A 21,007-nucleotide genomic window follows, 5' to 3' on the forward strand; every position below is an offset into this window, starting at 1 on the left:
GCAGTTCAGACCTACCTTTGTTACTTTGCAAAAGTCCCGCGTGCAGAGTTTTGTGGTAAGTGTGTGTCAGGAGTGCCACTGTGTCTGCTGATGTGCTGTGTTAACGCTCGCTGCCACAGCACATCTATGTCAACTTCAGCAAGGCTTTCCAGCTCTCAGACGGACAGCTTGCCAGAATAAATACGTCAGATTACATTTCAATGCCAGGAATTGCAAATGCTGTTTTTTTTTTTAAAAACCCTGTGCTGGTGTAACTCAATTGTCATTTTCAAATTAAATTTAATGACACCTTATTGTCACACGTACCGAGGTACAACGAGTGCAGGAAGGAACTGCAGGTGCAGGTTTACACCGAAGATAGATGCAAAATGCTGGAGTCACTCAGCGGGACAGGCAGCATCTCTGGATAGAAGGAATGGGTGATGTTTCAGGCCGAGACCCTTCTTCAGTTACTGCAGCATTTTGTGTCTATCCTGGGTACAGTGAAATGCTTTGTTTTGCACACAACCAGGTAAAGTCTTTCAGATTTTCACTACTCCTTTCTGTGGTCCCCACCTGCTTCAAGAAGACCACTATGATCCCAATGGCAAAGATTGGGATCTGGACTTGCCCCAATACCACGTGCTCCCAATCTACCCTCCCAAGCTCCTGCCTGGTGACATAGGGAGACAAACTTTTGTGAGAATAAAGATCTGTCAACATTCCAATAATGGATACATAAATATTGCAAAATTAGATTTCATTTACCCAGCATCTGCTGATGTAATCATTTATGCGTGGGGCATATTGTTCTAACACAAGGATGTCACGACTATGTCAGTTGAAATAACGGCCATGTACGGTGCATTCAGAAAGTATTCATCACATTCACTTTTCCACATTTTGTAACGTTACAGTCTTATTTTAAAATGGATTTAAAATTTTTTTACCATCAATCTGCACACAATATCCCATAATTTAAAAAAGTGAAAACAGGTGTTTAGAAATTTTTGCAAAGTAATTAAAAAGAAATAACTGAAATATCACATTTACATAAGTATTCAGACCCTTTGCTATGACACTCAAAATTGAGCTTATGTTCATCCTGTTTCCATTGATTATCCTTGAGATGTTCCTACAACTTGATTGGAGTCCACCAGTGGTAAATTAAATTGATTGGACATGAGTTGGAAAGGCACACACCTGTTTATATAAGGTCTCACAGTTGACAGTGCATGTCAGAGCAAAATCCAAGCCATGAAGTCGAAGGAATTGTCTGTTGACCTCCGAGACAGGATTGTGTCGAGACACAGATCTGGGGAAGGGTATAAAACAATTTTTGCAGCATTGCAGGTCCCGAAGAGCACAGTGGCCTCCATCATTCTTAAATGGAAGAACTTTGGAACCACCAGGACTCTTCATAGAGCTGGCAGCCCGGCCAAACTGAGCAATCGGGGGAGAAGGGCCTTGGTCAGGGAGGTGACCAAGAACCCGATGGCACACTGACAGAGCTCCAGATTTCCTCTGTGAAGATGGGAGAACTTTCCAGGACAACTATGTCTGCAGCACTCCACCAATCAGGCCTTTATGGTAGAGTGGCCAGACGGAAGCCACTTCTCAGTAAAAGGCACATGACAGCCCACTTGGAGTTGGCCTAAAGGTACCTAAAGGACTCTCAGACCATGAGAAACAAGATTCTCTGGTCTGATGAAATGAAGATTGAACTCTCTGGCCTGAATGCCAAGCGGCACCGTTCATCACATGGCTAATACCATACCTACGGTAAAGCACGGTGGTGGCAGCATCATGCTGTGGGTGTTTTTCAGTGGCTGGAACTGGGAGACTAGTCAGGATCGAGGGAAAGATGAACAAAGCAATGTACAGAGAGATCCTTGATGAAAACCTGCTCCAGAGCATTCTGGACCTCAGACTGGGACGGAGGTTCACCTTCCAACAGGACAACAACCCAAAGAACACAGCCAAGACAACGCAGGAGTTGCTTCGTGACAAGTCTGTGAATCTCCTTGAGTGGCCCAGCCAGAGTCCGGACTTGAATCTGATCGAACATCTCTGGAGGGACCTGAAAATAGCTGTGCATCGACGCTCCCCATCCAACCTGACAGAGCTTGAGAGGATCTGCAGAAAAGAATGGGAGAAATTCTCCAAATACAGGTGTGCCAAGCATGTAGCATCATACCCAAGAAGACTTGAGGCTGTAATCGCTGCCAAAGGTGCCTCAACAAAGTACTGAGTAAAGGGTCTGAATACTTTTGTAAATGTGATATTTCAGTTATTTCTTTTTAATTACTTTGCAAACATTTCTGAACACCTGTTTTCGCTTTTTTATTATGGGGTAATGTGTGTAGATTGATGATTAAAAAAAAGAAATGAATCAATTTTGGAATAAGGCTGTAACATAGCAAAATGTGGAAAAAGTGACGGGGTCTGAATACTTTCTGAATGCACTGTGTATCCGGGAGGCAGGAGAGGATAGAACATGCAAACAATTGGACGCATGAGGGCATAATTCACTATAGACTCCAACCTAGTCAAGTATGGCTGGTGGAGTATAGGCAGTTGGGCCACAGGAGGCTAAGGCCAAAGCCTGAGGGCTCAGGTTGCTGCCGTGTGTGTAGCACGTTAGCACAGAACCTTCACAGTGGGTAGAAGATTGGCTGCCTGACAAGAAATGGAGAAAAGCTACAAATGGGTCTTAGAGTCATAGAGTGGTACAGTGTGGAAGCAGGCCCTTTGACCCAACTTGCCCACACTGGCCAACATGTCCAAGCTACACTAGTCCCACCTACCTGCGTTTGGTCCATATCTCTCCAAACCTGTCCTATCCATGTACCTGTCTAACTATTTCAACATAGAAACATAAAAACATAGAAAAATAGGTGCAGGAGTAGGCCATTCGGTCCTTTGAGCCAGCACTGCCATTCAATATGATCATGGCTGATCATCTAAAATCAGTAACCTGACCCTGCTTTTTCCCCATATCCCTTGATTCCTTTAGCCCTAAGAGTTAAATCTAACTCTCTCTTGAAAACATCCAGTGAATTGGCCTCCACTGCTTTCTGTGGCAGAGAATTCCACAGATTCACAACTCTCTGGGTGAAAAAGTTTTTCTTCATCTCAGTCCTAAATGGCAAACCCCTTTTTCTTAAACTGTGACCCCTGGTTCTGGAATCCCCCAACATCGGGAATATCTTTCCTGCATTGGGAACATTAAATATTGTGATAGTCCCAGCCTCAACTACCTTCTCCGGCAGCTTGTTCCATACACCCGCCACCCTTTGTGTGAAAATGGTACCCCTCGACTTTCAAGGAACTGTGCTCCTGTACTCCTACATCCCCCTGCTTTACAACACTCTCCAGAGGCCTACCATTCAACCATTCCTCAGCTCACCTGCCCAACCGATCAAGATCCTGCTGCAATTTTTGACAACCATCTTTACTATCTACTTTACCACCCACATTGTTATTATCTGCAAACTTGCTAATCATGCCATATACATTCTCATTCAAATCATTGATATAGATGACAAACAGCAATGGGCCCAGCACCAAACCCTGAGGCACACCACTTGTCACCGGCCTCCAGTCCGATCATAAACAAGTGCAGAAGTGCAATAATTGTAGTCTAAGAATAGTAAATTACACTGGAGCAGAACACAAAGAGTCCAAGGTTCCGGCATCATCTTTGCCCTTCAAGTTCTTAAAAACGAGTCTTATCTTGGCCTTAAAGGGCCATTGTCCTGGTGGCAGCACTGGGTCAGAGTTGCAGGGGTCGGCCCGGCTTGGCGATGCTGTCGATGCCCCCCACCACTACTCTGCCGCTCCGTGCCACTGAAGTTGCAGCAGAACTGGCTGTAACATGCATTATTGGACCACCCCAAGACACAATATGAAATGTCTCCAAATCCAGAAGAATCACAGTAACCATGGCCAATAATTGGTTCCTTTTTGTTCAGTTGTCGTTACATTGAAAGTCCTGGATTTTTTGGGGGAACAGTAACAGCAACTCAACATGAAACCATTCACTAAGAATACACAACCCAACAATTTTGGCAAAAAAAAAAGATAAACAGTGAGGAGAAAGTCGCTGATAATTTGTGCAAAGCTGCATTGAGATTTGCAAATCTCTGTTTTAATGTCAATTTCCTGATACACCTAATGCAAGACACTATCTTATCATAAAAGTTTTTTGAATGGCCAGGGTTATGAGATGCACCAAAATGGCCACCTACAGTTAGTTCAGTTCAGTTCAGTTTAGTCTGAAGTCACTTGTCTATAGTCACTTGTACCGAGGTGTAGTGAAAAGCTTTCTTGTTGCGTGCTAACCAGTCAGCAGAAAAACAATTCATGATTCCACTTGATCCATTTACAATAGGCAATAGACAATAGGTGCAGGAGGAGGCCATTCGGCCCTTCAAGCCAGCACCGCCATTCAATGTGATCATGGCTGATCATTCTCAATCAGTACCCCGTTCCTGCCTTCTCCCCATACTCCCTGACTCCGCTATCATTAAGAGCTCTATCTAGCTCTCTCTTGAATGCATTCAGAGAATTGGCCTCCACTGCCTTCTGAGGCAGAGGATTCCACAGATTCACAACTCTCTGACTGAAACAGTTTTTCCTCATCTCAGTTCTAAATGGCCTACCCCTTATTCTTCAACTGTGGCCCCTTGTTCTGGACTCCCCCAACATTGGGAACATGTATCCTGCCTCTAACGTGTCCAACCCCTTAATAATCTTATACGTTTCGATAAGATCTCCTCTCATCCTTCTAAATTCCAGTGTATACAAGCCTAGTCGCTCCAGTCTTTCAACATATGACAGTCCCGCCATTCCGGGAATTAACCTAGTAAACCTACGCTGCTCGCCCTCAATAGCAAGAATATCCTTCCTCAAATTTGGAGACCAAAACTGCACACAGTACTCCAGGTGCGGTCTCACTAGGGCCCTGTACAACTGCAGAAGGACCTCTTTGCTCCTATACTCAACTCCTCTTGTTATGAAGGCCAACATTCCATTGGCTTTCTTCACTGCCTGCTGTACCTGCATGCTTCCTTTCAGTGACTGATGCACTAGGACACCCAGATCTCGTTGTACGTCCCCTGTTCCTAACTTGACACCATTCAGATAATACTCTACCTTCCTATTCTTACCACCAAAGTGGATAGCCTCCACTTATCCACATTAAACTGCATCTGCCATGCATCTGCCCACTCACACAACCTGTCCAAGTCACCCTGCAACCTCATAGCATCTTCCTCACAGTTCACATGACCACCCAGCTTTGCATCATCTGCAAATTTGCTAATGGTACTTTTCATCCAAGTCATTAATGTATATTGTAAATAGCTGCGGTCCCAGCACCGAGCCTTGCGGTACCCCACTAGTTACTGCGTGCCATTCTGAAAGGGACCCATTTATCCCCACTCTTTGCTTTCTGTCTGTCAACCAATTTTCTATCCATGTCAGTACCCTACCTCCAATACCATGTGCTCTAATTTTGCCCACTAATCTCCTATGTGGAACCTTGTCAAAGGCTTTCTGAAAGTCAAGGTACACTACATCCACCGGCTCTCCCCTGTCAATTTTCCTAGTTACATCCTCAAAGAATTCCAGAAGATTAGTCAAGCATGATTTCCCCTTCGTAAATCCATGCTGACTTGGAACAATCCTATTACTACTATCCAAATGCTCTGCAATTTCGTCTTTTAGAATTGACTCCAGCATCTTCCCCACCACTGATGTCAGACTAACTGGTCTATAATTTCCTGTTTTCTCTCTCCCTCCTTTCTTAAAAAATGGGACAACATTAGATACCCTCCAATCCACAGGAACTGATCCTGAATCTATACAACATTGGAAAATGATCACCAATGCGTCCACAATTTCTAGTGCCACCTCCTTAAGTACTCTGGGATGTAGACCATCAGGCCCTGGGGATTTATCAGCCTTAAGTCCCATCAATCTACCCAACACAATTTCCTGCCTAATGTGGATTTCCTTCAGTTCCTCCATCACCCTAGGATCTCTGGCCACTAGAACATCTGGGAGATTGCTTGTATCTTCCTTAGTGAAGACAGATCCAAAGTACCGGTTCAACTTGTCTGCCATTTCCTTGTTCCCCATAATAAATTCCTCCGCTTCTGTCTTCAAGGGACCCACATTTGCCTTGGCTATTTTTTTCCTCTTTACATACCTAAAAAAGCTTTTACTATCCTCCTTTATATTATTGGCTAGGGTACCCTCGTACCTCATCTTTTCTTCCGTATTGCCTTCTTAGTCATCTTCTGTTGCTCTTTAAAAGAGTCCCAATCCTTTGGCTTCCCACTCTTCTTTGCTATATTGTACTTCTTCTCTTTTATTTTTATGCTGTCCTTGACTTCCCTTGTCAGCCATGGGTGCCTCTTACTCCCCTTGGAATCTTTCCTCCTCTTTGGGATAAATTGATCCTGCAACTTCTGCATTATTCCCAGGAATACCTGCCATTGCTGTTCCACCGTCTTCCCTGCTAGGGCCTCCTTCCAGTCAATTCTGGCCAGCTCCTGCCTCATGCCTCTGTAATCCCCTTTGCTATACTGTAATACCGACACTTCCGATTTTCCCTTCTCCCTCTCAATTTGTAGAGTAAAACATATCATATTGTGATCACTGCATCCTAATGGCTCTTTTACCTCGAGTCCCCTTATCAGATCAGGTCATTACAGTGTATAGAGTGTGATGTCTTGAGAGGTCGGGAGCTTTTCTGTTGAAGGTTGGGAGGTGTGGGTGCCGGAAATGAAGACAGAAAAGTTCTTGTTTCCAAACTTAAATTCCATATATTTAGTCTTTTCCAAAAACAGGCAAACTTAATTGTTTGCAGACAGGTACACAAAACCAAAACAGGTAGTTAAATCAAAACTGTAGCTTGCTGCCTTCATACAAAATATAACTCAAACACTGCTTCTCTGTCTGTCTGTCTGTCTGTCTGTCTGTCTGTCTGTCTGTCTGTCTGTCTGTCTGTCTGTCTGTCTGTCTGTCTGTCTGTCTGTCTGTCTGTCTGTCTGTCTGTCTGTCTGTCTGTCTGTCTGTCTGTCTGTCTGCTCCAGTCGTTGTCTCTCTTTTTAAATACACTGCTTCCCTTCCCTTTTAGCTCTCTCACTGAGGCAATCAGCTCATCTGGTTCAGCTGGGCAGCAATCAGTGTCAGCAGCAATCAGTGTCAGCAGCAATCAGTGTCAGCAGCAATCAGTGTCAGCAGGGCAGGCAGCCCTGCTGACTGTGGGTTTTGTAGTCTTTTGCTGGCAGCCATGATGGTTTGTAGTCCTTGTTGCATCCACCGGGAGGAAATGTATCTCCCCTCTATGACTCTACCTCTCATGATATCACAAGAGATACATGATAGAAGAAGAATGTTTAGTGCAAGATAAAACCAGCCTTTCAAGGTTATCCTATCAAGGTTAGTCCAAGGGTCATCAAAGAGGTAAATAGTTGTTCACGCAAAGAAGAGCCCAGATAAAGAACTCATAATTTGAGCATTCTTGTAGCTCCCTCAAGGCTGGGGTGCTACTGTAGAAAAGCATTGTTCCAGTTACAGATTAAAAGAAAATATGTGTGTGGATGCCATTGTATAAGCAACCTGATCTCCAGGGATATGATTAAAATAAGCTCCATGATTAAAATAAGCGAAATACAAAGAGCTCGCAGAATGTCTGTTCCCTCCACAGATGTTGGCTGACTTGTTGGGTTCCTTCAGCACTCATATATGCAATTTCTGGTGTCTTCACATAAAAAAACCCCAACTACCTCCAATTACAAAAGTGTTGGCCCAACCTAGAAAAATTGAACGAAACACAATTCGATCAAAATCAAACACAATCTGAAATTCTGGGGTAAATGTGTCAGCTTCAAGGCCTTCCATATTTCTTTGCGACATAGTAGGTGGCCATTTTTGCACATCTCACAGTTCAGTGTTACCCTGGGCATTCTAAGAACTTTTATAAGGTAGTCTTGCATTAGGCTTATCAGGAAAATGTTCAGCGCCACCTGAGGGTCTTGCCACCATAGGAGGGCTCAAGGTTCGCTGTGTTATCTGTTGCAAACCTGTTAACCTCTAGTGGATCAATATTTTACAAAAGTACAAATAATTGCTAAATAAGGGTATTGATTTTGATGTATGTTTGAATATATTGATAAATGGCAAATAACCTGAACAAATGTTTTGACAGTTTGCAGCTTGGTTATTTTTAAAGTGGAGATTGAGAAATTCTTGATTAGTAGGTGGGTAAAAGGTTATATGGAGAAGATAGGAGAATGTTGAGAGGAAAAGATAGATCAGCCATGATTGAATGACAGAGCAGATTTGATGGCCGAAGGGCCTAATTCTACTCCACTGACATGAATTTATGATGAGATTAAGGAGTATGGATCAGCAGGGTTTATTAAGGGTGTGATGGCAACTTCAGTCCTTTCCAATAAATTCCTTTCAGCTTACCATTACTCCACAGGGAGTGGGAATGAACTTGATGCGAGCCAACAAAGAGATTTTCCAAATGTATTTTCAGTTTAATTAGTCGTTTATTGAAGTAGTAATACAAACAAGGTCTGTATCTCTCCAAGAACTGCATCTCGCCACACTCCCTGTGTCCGACCCCTCCCGTCTCTGCATCTCCAGATATACTCCTTAATTCTGGCTCCTCCCAGCCACACAACAGCCCCCAAGTGACTAAAATAATACAGCAAAATGTCTAGGCAAAATAATATAATATGCTAAAACAGTCAGCACAAACACAAATGGCTCCCACAAAAGAGTAAGTTGATTTTCATTGATTTAATTTATTGTGCTCCCATTAGTAATTTTGTGACAGAAAATCAAAGTGAACATGATTGAAACTTAATATTCCTTGAATATTTCAATCTATTTATGGATTGAATATCTAGATAGGGTGAAAACCTTGCAGGCTGCATGTCCAACCTATGACAACGGAAAATTGAAAGACTTTGGCGGCACGGTGGCACAGTGGTAAAGTTGCAGCCTTAGAGTGCCAGAGATCTGGGTTCGATCCTGACAGTGGGTACTGTCTGTACGGAGTTTGTACATTCTCCCTGTGACCTGTGTGGGTTTTCTCTGAGTTCTCCGGTTTCCTCCCACTCCAAAGCCACACAGGTTTGTAGGCTAATTGGCTTGGTAAAATTGTAAATTGTCCCTAGTGTGTGTAGGATAGTGTTAGTGCTCTGGGATCGCTGGTCAGCATGGACTCGATGGGCTGAAGGACCTGTTTCTGTCTAAGCTAAAACTAAACTAAAGTTGGTTAAACATGATTGATGGGATGTACAAATGCATATGTTGCAAGGGAAAGAATAGTGAGGGCTAATTACCAGTAAATAGTGATGTGGATTATGCTAAGGTGGTGAGAGGAAACCACAGACAAAGCCTAAAAATAGCAGCATGGAACGCAGCAGTGATGACACCCAAGTTTCAAGAAATTCATTGATTATATTATGGCATGCACCCATCGTAACAGAAAATTGGATCTACTGTCAATTAAGTTAGATGTGTGGATAATCATTTTATTCTGCAATCAAGACCTAGTTTGTTACATAATTAAGTCTTTCAGTAAGCACCATTCTGGAATCAAGACCTAGTTTTACTGTTAATCAATTCTCTGTGCAGTCTTGTCAGCTGAAATGTAAAAGCTGTACCAAAGTTATGCTCAAGAGATCAGTCTTGACTGGTCTCCTGGTCTCCTGGTAAGCACCTGTTTTAATAAATCACCCGTTACTTTGAACAGCAACTCCACATGACCTTGTAGCGACCATAGAGATTGGTCCTGGGAGTCGAACCCTCAGATTGGCCAGCAAGGTCACGTGTGAGTGCGACCGTAGGGATTGGTCCAGGGAGTTGAGCCCGCTGATTGGACAGCGTCGTCACGTGTGGTTTTGGCGCCCAAAACCAGTCAGTTAGGCGAGTTCTTCGAAGTGAACAGTTAGAGTTAATGGTTGTCTGTAATCTCGTTCGTTAAACTTTGTAATCGAATGTTGCTGTCGCAATAAACTTCTTCAACAAAGAACGAGCCTCCAGACTCGCCATATTGGTGACCCCGACGTGATCCAGCCGATCACCTACCATGAATGAACAAAACGCCTCGTCTTTGGTTCCTACGCCCGGCACACCGCAGCTAAGCGCGGTCAGCGTTCACCTTCCGCCGTTTTGGGCACATCAACCGCAATCCTGGTTTGTCCATGCCGAAGCCCAGTTTCACCTAAGAAACATCTCGATGGACGCGACAAAGTACTATTACCTCATCAGCGCTCTACCCCCGGAGATGTCCGCGCGGCTGGTGTTATTACCATCTACGATGGGGTGGAGAAGCCCGCAACTGCCGCTCACCTTGCACCTTCTCGGGAAATGCCTCGGCCGATCGTACATAGAGGCGGTCGCGATTGGCCAGAACCGACGCCTCTACGTCCGAGATCGAATCACGAACACGGAATTTTTGGTTGACACGGGAGCCATAGTCAGCATCGTGCCGCCGACCGACCTCGAAGCCCGATCGGGTAAGACAGGACCTACCCTCATCACGGTTAACGGCAGCCCCATCCGCACGTACGGTACGCGGACAATATCCCTGGCTCTCGGCAACCGCACGTACGAATGGCCATTCATCATCGCGGAAGTCGGTCAGGCGATCCTGGGCGCCGATTTCCTCTGGGCCTTTTCACTAGTCCCCGATGTCCGCGGTAAAGGCCTTCGACCATCCGCCAGCAGCGATGAGCCCGCCGCTCCACTGGCCGCCACCCCGCCCAGCCCGACTGTCCAGGCCGTCGTCGCGGCCCCCGACCCGTATGCTGCGGTCCTGGCAGAGTTTCCGGAGCTGCTCGTTCAGCGGTTCGACGCCCCTTCTGCCCGGCACGGCGTAGTCCACCACATCCGCACCGAGGGACCTCCCGTCTTCGCTAGGGCCAGAAGGTTGCCGCCCGACAAACTGGTGGTGGCGCGGGCAGAATTCCAGAAGATGGAGGAAATGGGCATTGTCCGTCAGTCCAACAGCCCGTGGGCCTCTCCGTTGCATATGGTCTCCAAAGCATCTGGGGGGTGGAGACCATGCGTCGATTACCGGCATCACAATGCTGTCACCACGGCCGACCGCTACCCCATACCGCATCTCCAAGACTTTTCGTCTGGGCTGGAAGGTGCCGTGGTTTTTCCAAAATCGATTTGGTGCGGGGCTACCACCAGATCCCTGTGCGCCCGGAGGACATACCAAAGACTGCCACAATCACTCCGTTCTGGTTGTTCGAATGGTTGCGTATGCCTTTCGGTTTAAAGAACGCGGCACAGGCTTTTCAGCAACTCATGGACCGTGTTGGTCGCGATTTGCCTTTTGTTTTCATTTATTTAGATGATATCCTGGTCGCTAGCCCCTCGGAGCAGGAACACCTGGCCCACTTGCGGACCGTGTTCCAGCGGCTCCAAGACAACGGGCTCATCATCCAACCCTCCAAGTGTCAATTTGGCCTCCATGCTCTTGATTTCTTAGGACACCGAATCACCCCTGCCGGCGCCACCCCTTTGCCCGAGAAGGTGGAGGCTATCCGTGCATTCCCGCGGCCCACCACAGTGAAGGGGTTGCAGGAGTTCGTGGGCATGGTGAACTTCTACCATAGGTTCGTCCCGGCAGCGGCACGGGTCATGCGCCCGCTCTTCCTGTGCCTCGCGGGCAAACCTGTGGAGTTAGAATGGTCCGCGGCCGCTGAGACAGCCTTCGAGGCAGCTAAAGCGGCTCTGGCAGACGCCACCATGCTGGTCCACCCGAGCGCCCCCGCCCCCACGGCCCTGACGGTCGATGCATCGGACGTGGCGGTGGGACGGGTTTTGGAACAGCAGGTGGGTGGCCTTTGGCAGCCCTTGGCGTTTTTCAGCCGACAGCTATGTGCGGCTGAGCTGAAGTATAGCGCTTTTGACCGAGAGCTTCTGGCGCTCTATTTAGCTGTCCGTCACTTTAGCTACTTCCTGGAGGGCCGCCCGTTTGTGGCCTTTACGGACCGCAAACCGTTGACTTTTGCTTTTTCCAAATTGTCTGACCCATGGTCGGCCCGCCAGCAGCGGCACCTGACTGCCATCTCTGAGTTTACTACCGATGTCCATCATGTCGCGGGTAAGCTTAATGCTGTTGCAGACGCCCTGTCCCGGCCAGCTGTTTCCCCCATTTCAGCGGTGGACTGCGAGGTGGATTTCCAGGAGCTTGCGGAGGCACAGCTCCTGGCCGACACTGCCTCGGCATACCAGTCCGCCACTTCGGGGTTGAAGTTGGCCCAGGTGGCCTGCGGGCCTGCGGGTACAAATGTCTGGTGTGATGTTTCCCTTCCCCGTCCCAGGCCGGTGGTGCCGGCCTCCCTCCAGCGCCGGGTGTTTGATGCCATTCATGGGCTGGCGCACCCGTCCATCCGCTCAACCTCTGCCTTGGTGGCCGCTCGGTTTGTGTGGCATGGCCTGCGCAAGCAGGTTGCCGCTTGGGCGCGTTCCTGCATTCCCTGCCAGACTGCTAAAGTTCACCGCCATGTTCAACCCCCGGTACAAGAGTTTGCGGTTTCAGCGGTCCGTTTTGTCCATATTCATGTTGATTTAGTTGGACCTTTACCTTCCTCCCGGGGCTACACTCATCTGCTCACGGTGGTTGATTGATTCACCCGGTGACCGGAGGCTTTCCCGTTGTCCGATACCTCTGCTGCCTCTTGTGCCCGGGCCCTGGCCCTCCATTGGGTGGCCCGTTTCGGTGTTCCGTCCGTCATTACCACTGACAGGGGAGCCCAGTTCGCCTCTGCCCTTTGGGCCACACTGGCGGAGCTGTACGGCTCCCGGTTGCAGCACACCACGGCGTACCACCCACAGGCTAATGGGCTCTTGGAGAGGTTTCACTGGCAACTTAAGGCGGCCCTCAGTGCACGGCTGGAAGGCCCGGACTGGGTAGACCAACTTCCCTGGGTCCTTTTGGGCATCCGGACTGCTCCTAAGCAGGATCTTGGAGCTTCGTCCGCAGAACTAGTATATGGCTCGCCACTTCGAGTGCCCGGGGATTTCCTGCCGGAGTCCTCGGGTCAGCAGCCCTCGGTTCCGTCGGTTTTGGCATCACTCCGGGCACGCGTGGGTTTCTTGGCTCCGGTTCCTACTTCGCGTCATGGGTGTTTCATGGTGCACGACCCGCCTGCCTTGAAGGACTGTGAGTTTGTGTTTCTGCGTAGGGATGCCCATCGTTCCCCATTGCAGAGGGTCTATGAAGACCCGTTCCGGGTGTTGCGTAAAGGGACGGTCACCTTCACCTTGGATGTGGGCGGCAGGAATGAGCTCGTCCTGCGCATTTGGATCCGGACAGCCCTGTCCTGGTCGGCCAACCGCCTCGGCGGGGCCGTCCTCCTGCAGTTCCACCCGATCCGGGACCCCCTGCTCCTGCGGTTTCGGCAGTCCCTCTCCTTACTCGTTCTGGTCGTGAAGTCCGGCTCCCTGCTAGGTTCCGTACCTCGGGTTCTGGGGGGGGGGGTCATGTAGCGACCATAGGGATTGGTCCTGGGAGTCGAACCCTCAGATTGGCCAGCAAGGTCACGTGTGAGTGCAACCGTAGGGATTGGTCCAGGGAGTTGAGCCCGCTGATTGGACAGCGTCGTCGCGTGTGGTTTTGGCGCCCAAAACCAGTCAGTTAGGCGAGTTCTTCGAAGTGAACAGTTAGAGTTAATGGTTGTCTGTAATCTCGTTCGTTAAACTTTGTAATCGAATGTTGCTGTCGCAATAAACTTCTTCAACAAAGAACGAGCCTCCAGACTCGCCATAACCTTTCCATTTGCTCTAACAACCTACAAGTCGTTTCCATGAACAATTCTACAGACCAAACAATTATTTTAAAGTTGAGAATAATCCGTGTTAAACATGATTTAACAACGTCCTGCAAAACACAAAGTACTGGAATAACTCAGCAGGTCGGGCGGCATCTGTGGAGGGAATAGACTGGTGACTTTTTAGGTTGAGACTTTGCTTTAGACTGATTGTAGCAGAATAAAACCTAAATCTAAAACTAAAACTGTCCAAAAACTCTTCATACATTCTCAGTATTATACATTCAACAGTTTCATACAGAATAGTGTTTGCACCTATCTTAAACAAAATACCTTTGTCAATCACCAGCTTCTGCCCGTTTGGTTTGTAGATGAAGGTGATAATGCCCTTTCCCATGGAGTCTGACATTTTTCTTTGTAATAAATATTTTTTTTAGTTTAGTTTAGTTTAGAGACACAGCACGGAAACAAGTGCTTCGGCCCACCGAGTCCGCAGCAACCAACGATCCCCGCACACTAACACTTCACCCATTAGGGACAATTTCCATTTATACCAAGCAAATTAGCCTACAAACCTGTAGGTCTTTGGATTGTGGGAGGAAACTGGAGATCCCGAAGAAAACCCACGCAGGTCACCGGGAGAACGTACAAACTCCACACAGACATGCACCCATCGTCAGGATCGAACCCAGGTCTGTGGCGCTGCAAGCGCTGTAAGGCAGCAACTCTACTGCTGCACCACCATGCTGCCCTTAGCCCTTCCATAACAGCATTGTACACTTCTAGCAGGTCCAGGCCCACCCAGTCCCACAGAGCTGAGTACAACTCAATTGGTCAGCCATCATTTCTGGGAATTTTATTTGAGGCAAAGGAATGGATAGAGCTAGTCAGCTCCTCCAGGGCCAGTGGTTGGTCCGGACTCTCCCATTTGCTGTCCTCCAAGATCTCCATGATAGAGGATGGGAGGCTGCATTATCTGTGACCTTTCTGTCATACAGACCAGCATTGAAGATCTGCAGATTATCAATATGTCTGTCTGTGAGGATATCACCCAGCTGTTCTCTTCCTTATGGCTGTGGATTACAGAGTGTACCCCCCTCCCCCCCCCCTCCCCCCCCTCCCCCCCCCCTCCCCCAAATCAACCTTCAGAAAAAGAAATGTAAACACATTTCTCCCTGCTCCATGGAGTTGGCTTTGGATCGGAAGATGATTTGGGAGAATTCTGAGGCAAAAACTGTGGCTTATCAGCTCTCTGCCTCTTGGAGTTCCTCCCTCACATTTATCCTCCCCTCGACTGCAGAAGGTGGTGGAGTTGCTGCAAGTTTGTCTGGAGTTGGTACAATTCCCTCTGACCCCATCATACTTTCTTAGAATATGGGGAACACCTTGATGTTCACCTTAGTGTTTCCCACTAGTGTATCGGGCAGTCAAAGAGGGGCTCCAAAGTTCTCCAACCTGCATAGTCCCTCTTTTGTTCCTCGACATTCTATGGAGTCAGCAGTTTGACCTTTAACCTCCACGTCGCCCTGCCTGCCCTCTGGTTATAAGGTCATATGGTCTTACGTGACAGGAGCAGAATTAGGCCATTCGGCCCATCAACCCTACTCCGTCATTCAATTATGGCTGATCTATCTCTCCCTCCTCACCCCATGGTTCTACTGTAGGTGACGGGAAGCCCAGTGGAAGCGGTGGGAAGAGAAGAACAACAGCGTGGTGTTGGTGAGTCTGGCCATGACGGCCTTCAACGCGAAGCAAAAGTCTATCCGGTCTCCACCAGGTGAATTGCAGCCATGCTCTGCCTGCTGGGGTTGCTGAAAGCGTCACACAGCTTTGCGTCTTTGACCATCTCCATCAGGAGCCTGGAGGTGTTGTCCAATCTGTTGTGGGCACTGCCGTATCACCCAACCGCATCGACGGTGCGGGTGAAGTCACCGGCTGGAACGACCGACTGGGATGTCGCCAACAGCAGTGAGAGCTGCTGGAGGATGGCCAGCCGTTCGCCCCGCACGGGCGAGGTGTGCACATTGATCAGCCTCACCGGAGAGTCATGGTACACTATATCCACCACAAGGAGGAATCCATCCCCAACCACCTCCCTGACTTCAGTGTTTGAGAAGTTGCAGAATCCCCAGGCCGGAAGCGAGACAGTGATTGGCTCCTGACCATGGCGGCCGTCCATGTGGACACCATCGCCATCACCTCCAATACCTGCAGAGCAGTGGCAGCCCATACCCTCGTAGAAAAGTCACATCTGCCTTGACCTTGGCAAGGTACTGCAATGCCTTAACACATCGCACAGTGTTGTCATTGACTTTCAATTGCTGACCCTCCGACACTCCTGCAGCCACGTTAAAGACTTTAACTGCATCTGCAGACAGCCCATAGAGGGAGCCACTCTGCAGCTTTCTGCAGCGAATTTAATTCCATTCTCAGAGGCAGAACACAAGGCTTAAAAGAAGAATCTGAACCCAAAAGCAATGGAAACCTCCCTGCAGCCTTTAAGCCAATGCAGAATAGACTATCGACACTAGCAACAGAGTAAGGATAAACATCTCGAGTCAGGCCACCCAAGTAATCGGCATGTCTTGGTCTATTTATATCTTAGTTTAATTTAGTTTAGAGATATAGCGTGGAAACAGGCCCTTCGCCCACCGAGTCCATGCCGACCAGCGATCCCCATACCCGTGGTCAGGATCGAACCCGTGTCTCTGGTGCTGTAAGTCAGCAACTCTACCACTGTGTCGCCGTGCAGCCTCTTGCTGCATCTTAGCAAGGTGTATTTTAATTGTGAATTTGTGAACAAACCGATTGTCTGTGCAATAGAAAATTGATGTCTCTGTAAACCGGTAAATCAGAAAAGACACTTGGCATCTGTGTAGGGAAAGTGTTTTAAAATGTGTTTAGTTCTGTAATGAAGCTCATTGGACTCCATAAGTTAACACCTCCAACGCCTTCTGCAAATTCATCAATGCCACCACTATTGTTGACCAAATCATTGCCAGTGCAGCAAAGATAGAACACCAGTCCACTGTTTCCTTTTAGATGTTCATCAAGCTCAGCCTCGACCTGCCAAAAGCATCACAGAGCAGACCAACCAGATCTCTTTTAATAAGTCAATAAAACCGAGCAATAAAACTTGGTTTCTGTTAAAAGGAACACCATAACCAAGTTGTTCTGTGTAGGAAGCAACTGCAGATGCTGGTTTAAACTGAAGATAGACACAAAAAGCGGGAGTAACTCAGCGGGACAGGCAGCATCTCTGGAGAGAATGAATGGGTGACCTTTCGGGTCGAGACCCTTCTTCAGACTAATTAGAGAAAAGGGAAACAATAGATATAGTCGATATGGCAAATATATGGCACATATATAGTCGATATGGCAAATATATGGCACATATATAGTCGATATGGCAAATAAGTGATGTGTGTAATACGGTAATTATGGGAGACTTTAACCTTTACATGGACTGGACAAATCAAATTCGCTGTAACATGGTGGAAGATGAATTAATGGAACGTACACAAAGTGCATTTCTAGATCAAAATGTTGAGAAATGAACTAAGGAAACTGGTGGATTGTGTTCCCAAGGAAAGAGACAAAATGCCGTGGGAACTCAGTGGATCAGTCAACATCCCTGGAGAACATGGAAAAATATTGTTTCGGGTCAGTGTGTAAGAGTTCCCTCATTTTACTGCAGTTACATCAAATTCAGTGTCTCATGCCAATCCACGCCACTTCTGCAAACAGCCTTCCAGCACAGAAAACATTGACCTTGCTCTCAACATACAAACTGAATGCATTCGCACCCTGTGAATGAGTTTGCCCTTTAATCATTTGTTTCAAGCCTAAAATAAAACCCAAGTAATTGGAAAGCTTGGCTCGTACACCACAGCAGTTTATAATATAATTCCATCTACTGGTGATTGAAGGTATCTCAGATCAACCGTATTTCACTGTCGAAGACAGACACAAAATGCCGGAGTAACTCAACGGGACAGGCAGCATCTCTAGATAGAAGGAATAAGTGACATTTCAGGTCCAGACCCTTCTTCAGACCCTTCTTCAAGTCTGAAGAAGGGTCTCAACCTGAAATGTTCCTTCTGTCTGGAGATGCTACCTGTCCTGCTGAGTTACTCCAGCATTTGTGTCTATCCTCCATCTAAACCAGCATCTGCAGGTCCTTCCCGCAGCATTTCACTGTCATTCCCTCTTTGTTTTCTCTATCAATTTGAAGTCAAGCCAGGCACATCTGTGTTGATGATGACTCTCTAGGTAGGTTGGGTAGACCATTAGATTTATTGTGTTCCTCATTCACAACCTTCCAGCTACCTGGCACATTTTACATGAGAGGAGGAGGAACAGGAATGATACAAATGTCATTCCCAGTTAGATGACTTTGCAAATCTGGAAAATACATCACAATTTGGAAACCCACCACAGCAACTGCGAGTGGTCTCACCACAGAACATTATTAGTAACCGTTTTATGATGACCGGAAGATTTCACTGAAAAAAAAATTGTTTTCATAGCAACTGGGAGTGATTTCACCACAGAACTCTGTTGATGCCAGTTTAATTAAGATCGGAAATTTGCACATGAAGAGTCCTTTGGCAATTGAACAGCACGTTGACCGGAATATTTGGAAATGTTTAGATATTTCCAAGAAAACCACAGAAATCCCCAATAGCCAAACAATTCCTCGAACAGTCCTGGATAGCATTCATTTTATCACTATGAGAGGAACGGAATGAAATCAGTGCTTTTTTTGTACACAAAAAGGTGCAGATACAGGTGTCGTTACTTGCTGTTAAAGCTGTTGAAGGGCTTGATTGCCTAATTTTATTTTAAAAATATGCTTTTTAAACTTTAGTAATATTTTTCCAATGTTATTTTTTTTTAATTGAAAATGTAGTTCTCAATGTTTTAGGGGACCACTATATATCACCACATACCATCACAAAAAAAGCACTGGGTAAAATAAATGTTTTTACTGTTTAATTAATAAAATATAATTAACATAACTCTCCAAAGCTAACATAAATAAACACAAGCAATAGTCCAGGTACCTCTATCCCTCTCAAGGTGTTTAGTCAGGCATTGTCAAAGGTAATTTCAAACAGAGAATGTAACAAGCACAAACTGTTGGAATTGAAAAACAAGGAACTACAGAAGCTGAAATCATAAGCAAAACACAAATTGCTAGAAAAACTCAGCAGGTCAGACAGCATCTCTGGAGGGAACGGATAGGTGACATTTCAAGTCGAGACCCTTGTTCAGAACTGTTGGAATTGCTGAAACACAGACATTAATTTTGGATCAATTACTGGAAACAAAGAAACATAGAAAATAGGTGCAGGAGTAGGCCATTCGGCCCTTCGAACCTGCACCGCCATTCAATATGATCATGGCTGATCATCCAGCTCAGTAACCTGTACCTGCCTTCTCTCCATACCCCCTGATCCCTTTAGCCACAAGGGCCACATCTAACTCCCTCTTAAATATAGCCAATGAACTGGCCTCAACTACCTTCTGTGGCAGAGAAATCCACAGACTCACCACTCTCTGTGTGAAGAAATGTTTTCTCATCTCGGTCCTAAAAGACTTCCCCCTTATCCTTAAGCTGTGACCCCTGGTTCTGGACTTCCCCAACATCGGGAACAATCTTCCCGCATCTAGCCTCTCCAACCCCTTAAGAATTTTATATGTTTCAATAAGATCCCCCCTCAGTCTTCTAAATTCCAGCGAGTATAAGCCTAGTCCATCCAGTCTTTCTTCATATGAAAGTCCTGCCATCCCAGGGATCAATCTGGTGAACCTTCTCTGTACTCCCTCTAAGGCTAGAATGTCTTTCCTCAGATTAGGAGACCAAAACTGTACACAATACTCCAGGTGCGGTCTCACCAAGGCCCTGTAGAACTGCAGCAGAACCTCCCTGCTCCTATACTCAAATCCTCTTGCTATGAATGCTAACACACCATTCGCTTTCTTCACTGCCTGCTGCACTAGCACGCTTGCTTTCAATGACTGGTGCACCATGACACCCAGGTCATGTTGCATCTCCCCTTTTCCTAATTGGCCACCATTCAGGTAATACTCTGCTTTCCTGTTCTTGCCGCCAAAGTGGATAACCTCACATTTATCCACATTATATTGCATCTGCCATGCATTTGCCCACTCTCCTAATCTATCCAAGTCACTCTGCAGCCTCCTAGCATCCTCCTTGCAGCTAACACTGCCACCCAGCTTCGTGTCATCCGCAAACTTAGAGATGTTGCATTCAATTCCCTCGTCCAAATCATTAATATATATTGTAAATAACTGGGGTCCCAGCACTGAGCCTTGCGGTACCCCACTAGTCACTGCCTGCCATTCCGAAAAGGACTCGTTTATTCCTACTCTTTGCATCCTGTCCGCCAACCAATTCTCTATCCACCTCTGAACCCCCAATACCGTGTGCTTTAAGTTTGTACCCCAATCTCCTATGTGGGACCTTGTCGAAGGCCTTCTGAAAGTCCAGATATAACACTGGACTGGTTCTCCCTTATCCACTCTACTAGTTACATCCTCGAAAAATTCTATAAGATTCGTCAGGCATGATTTGCCTTTCATAAATCCATGCTGACTCTGTCCGATGATTTCACCACTTTCCAAATGTGATGCTATCACATCTTTAATAACTGACTCTAGCATTTTCCCCACTAACGATGTTAGGCTAACTGGTCTATAATTCCCCGTTTTCTGTCTCCCTCCCTTTTGAAATATGAGCTAGAAGTTTCCTTTCAATTTGTTTCTGGGGTTTTCAATTTGCTTTGCTGTTAGAACTATGAATTAATACAAGATGGTGAAAAACAATCCAAACCCAGTTTCAACACAGAAGAGCAACTGGATGAAATCTTTGGCACTGCTCATTTTAACAAATTAAATAATTTCAGAGAAATTAATATACTTTACAGCCCTTTCAATAAATACAATTATCGCAGGCTGGCTCAGTATTTTTTACACAATGCGGCACGGTGGCACAGCGATAGAGTTGTTGCCTTACAGCTCTTGTAGCGTTGGAGACCCTGGTTCGATCCCGACTACAGGTGCTGTCTGTACAGAGTTTGTACGTTCTCCCCATGACTGCCTGGGTTTTCTCCGGTATCTTCGGTTTCCTCCCACACTCCAAAGACATACAGGTATATAGGTATATTGGGTTGGTAAAAGTA

The 21,007-nt window shown here is 46.6% G+C and overlaps 1 protein-coding gene across 2 annotated transcripts in view; it reads right to left on the reverse strand.

Moving 5' to 3' along the window:
- Positions 1 to 116, reverse strand: part of LOC144598915 (NXPE family member 3-like) — a 38,548-nt gene extending 38,432 nt beyond the window's left edge. Inside the window, exon 1 of one of the 2 annotated variants that reach the window (XM_078409493.1) lies at positions 16 to 116. The gene's annotated coding sequence lies outside the window, so the exon portion shown is untranslated. The remainder of the gene's footprint in view (positions 1 to 15) is intronic. The other variant, XM_078409495.1, reaches the window with a different exon arrangement.
- Between the last annotated feature and the right edge of the window lie 20,891 nt (positions 117 to 21,007).

Source organism: Rhinoraja longicauda, chromosome 12, assembly GCF_053455715.1.
Source record: "Rhinoraja longicauda isolate Sanriku21f chromosome 12, sRhiLon1.1, whole genome shotgun sequence".
NCBI classification, from domain to species: Eukaryota; Metazoa; Chordata; class Chondrichthyes; order Rajiformes; family Arhynchobatidae; genus Rhinoraja; species Rhinoraja longicauda.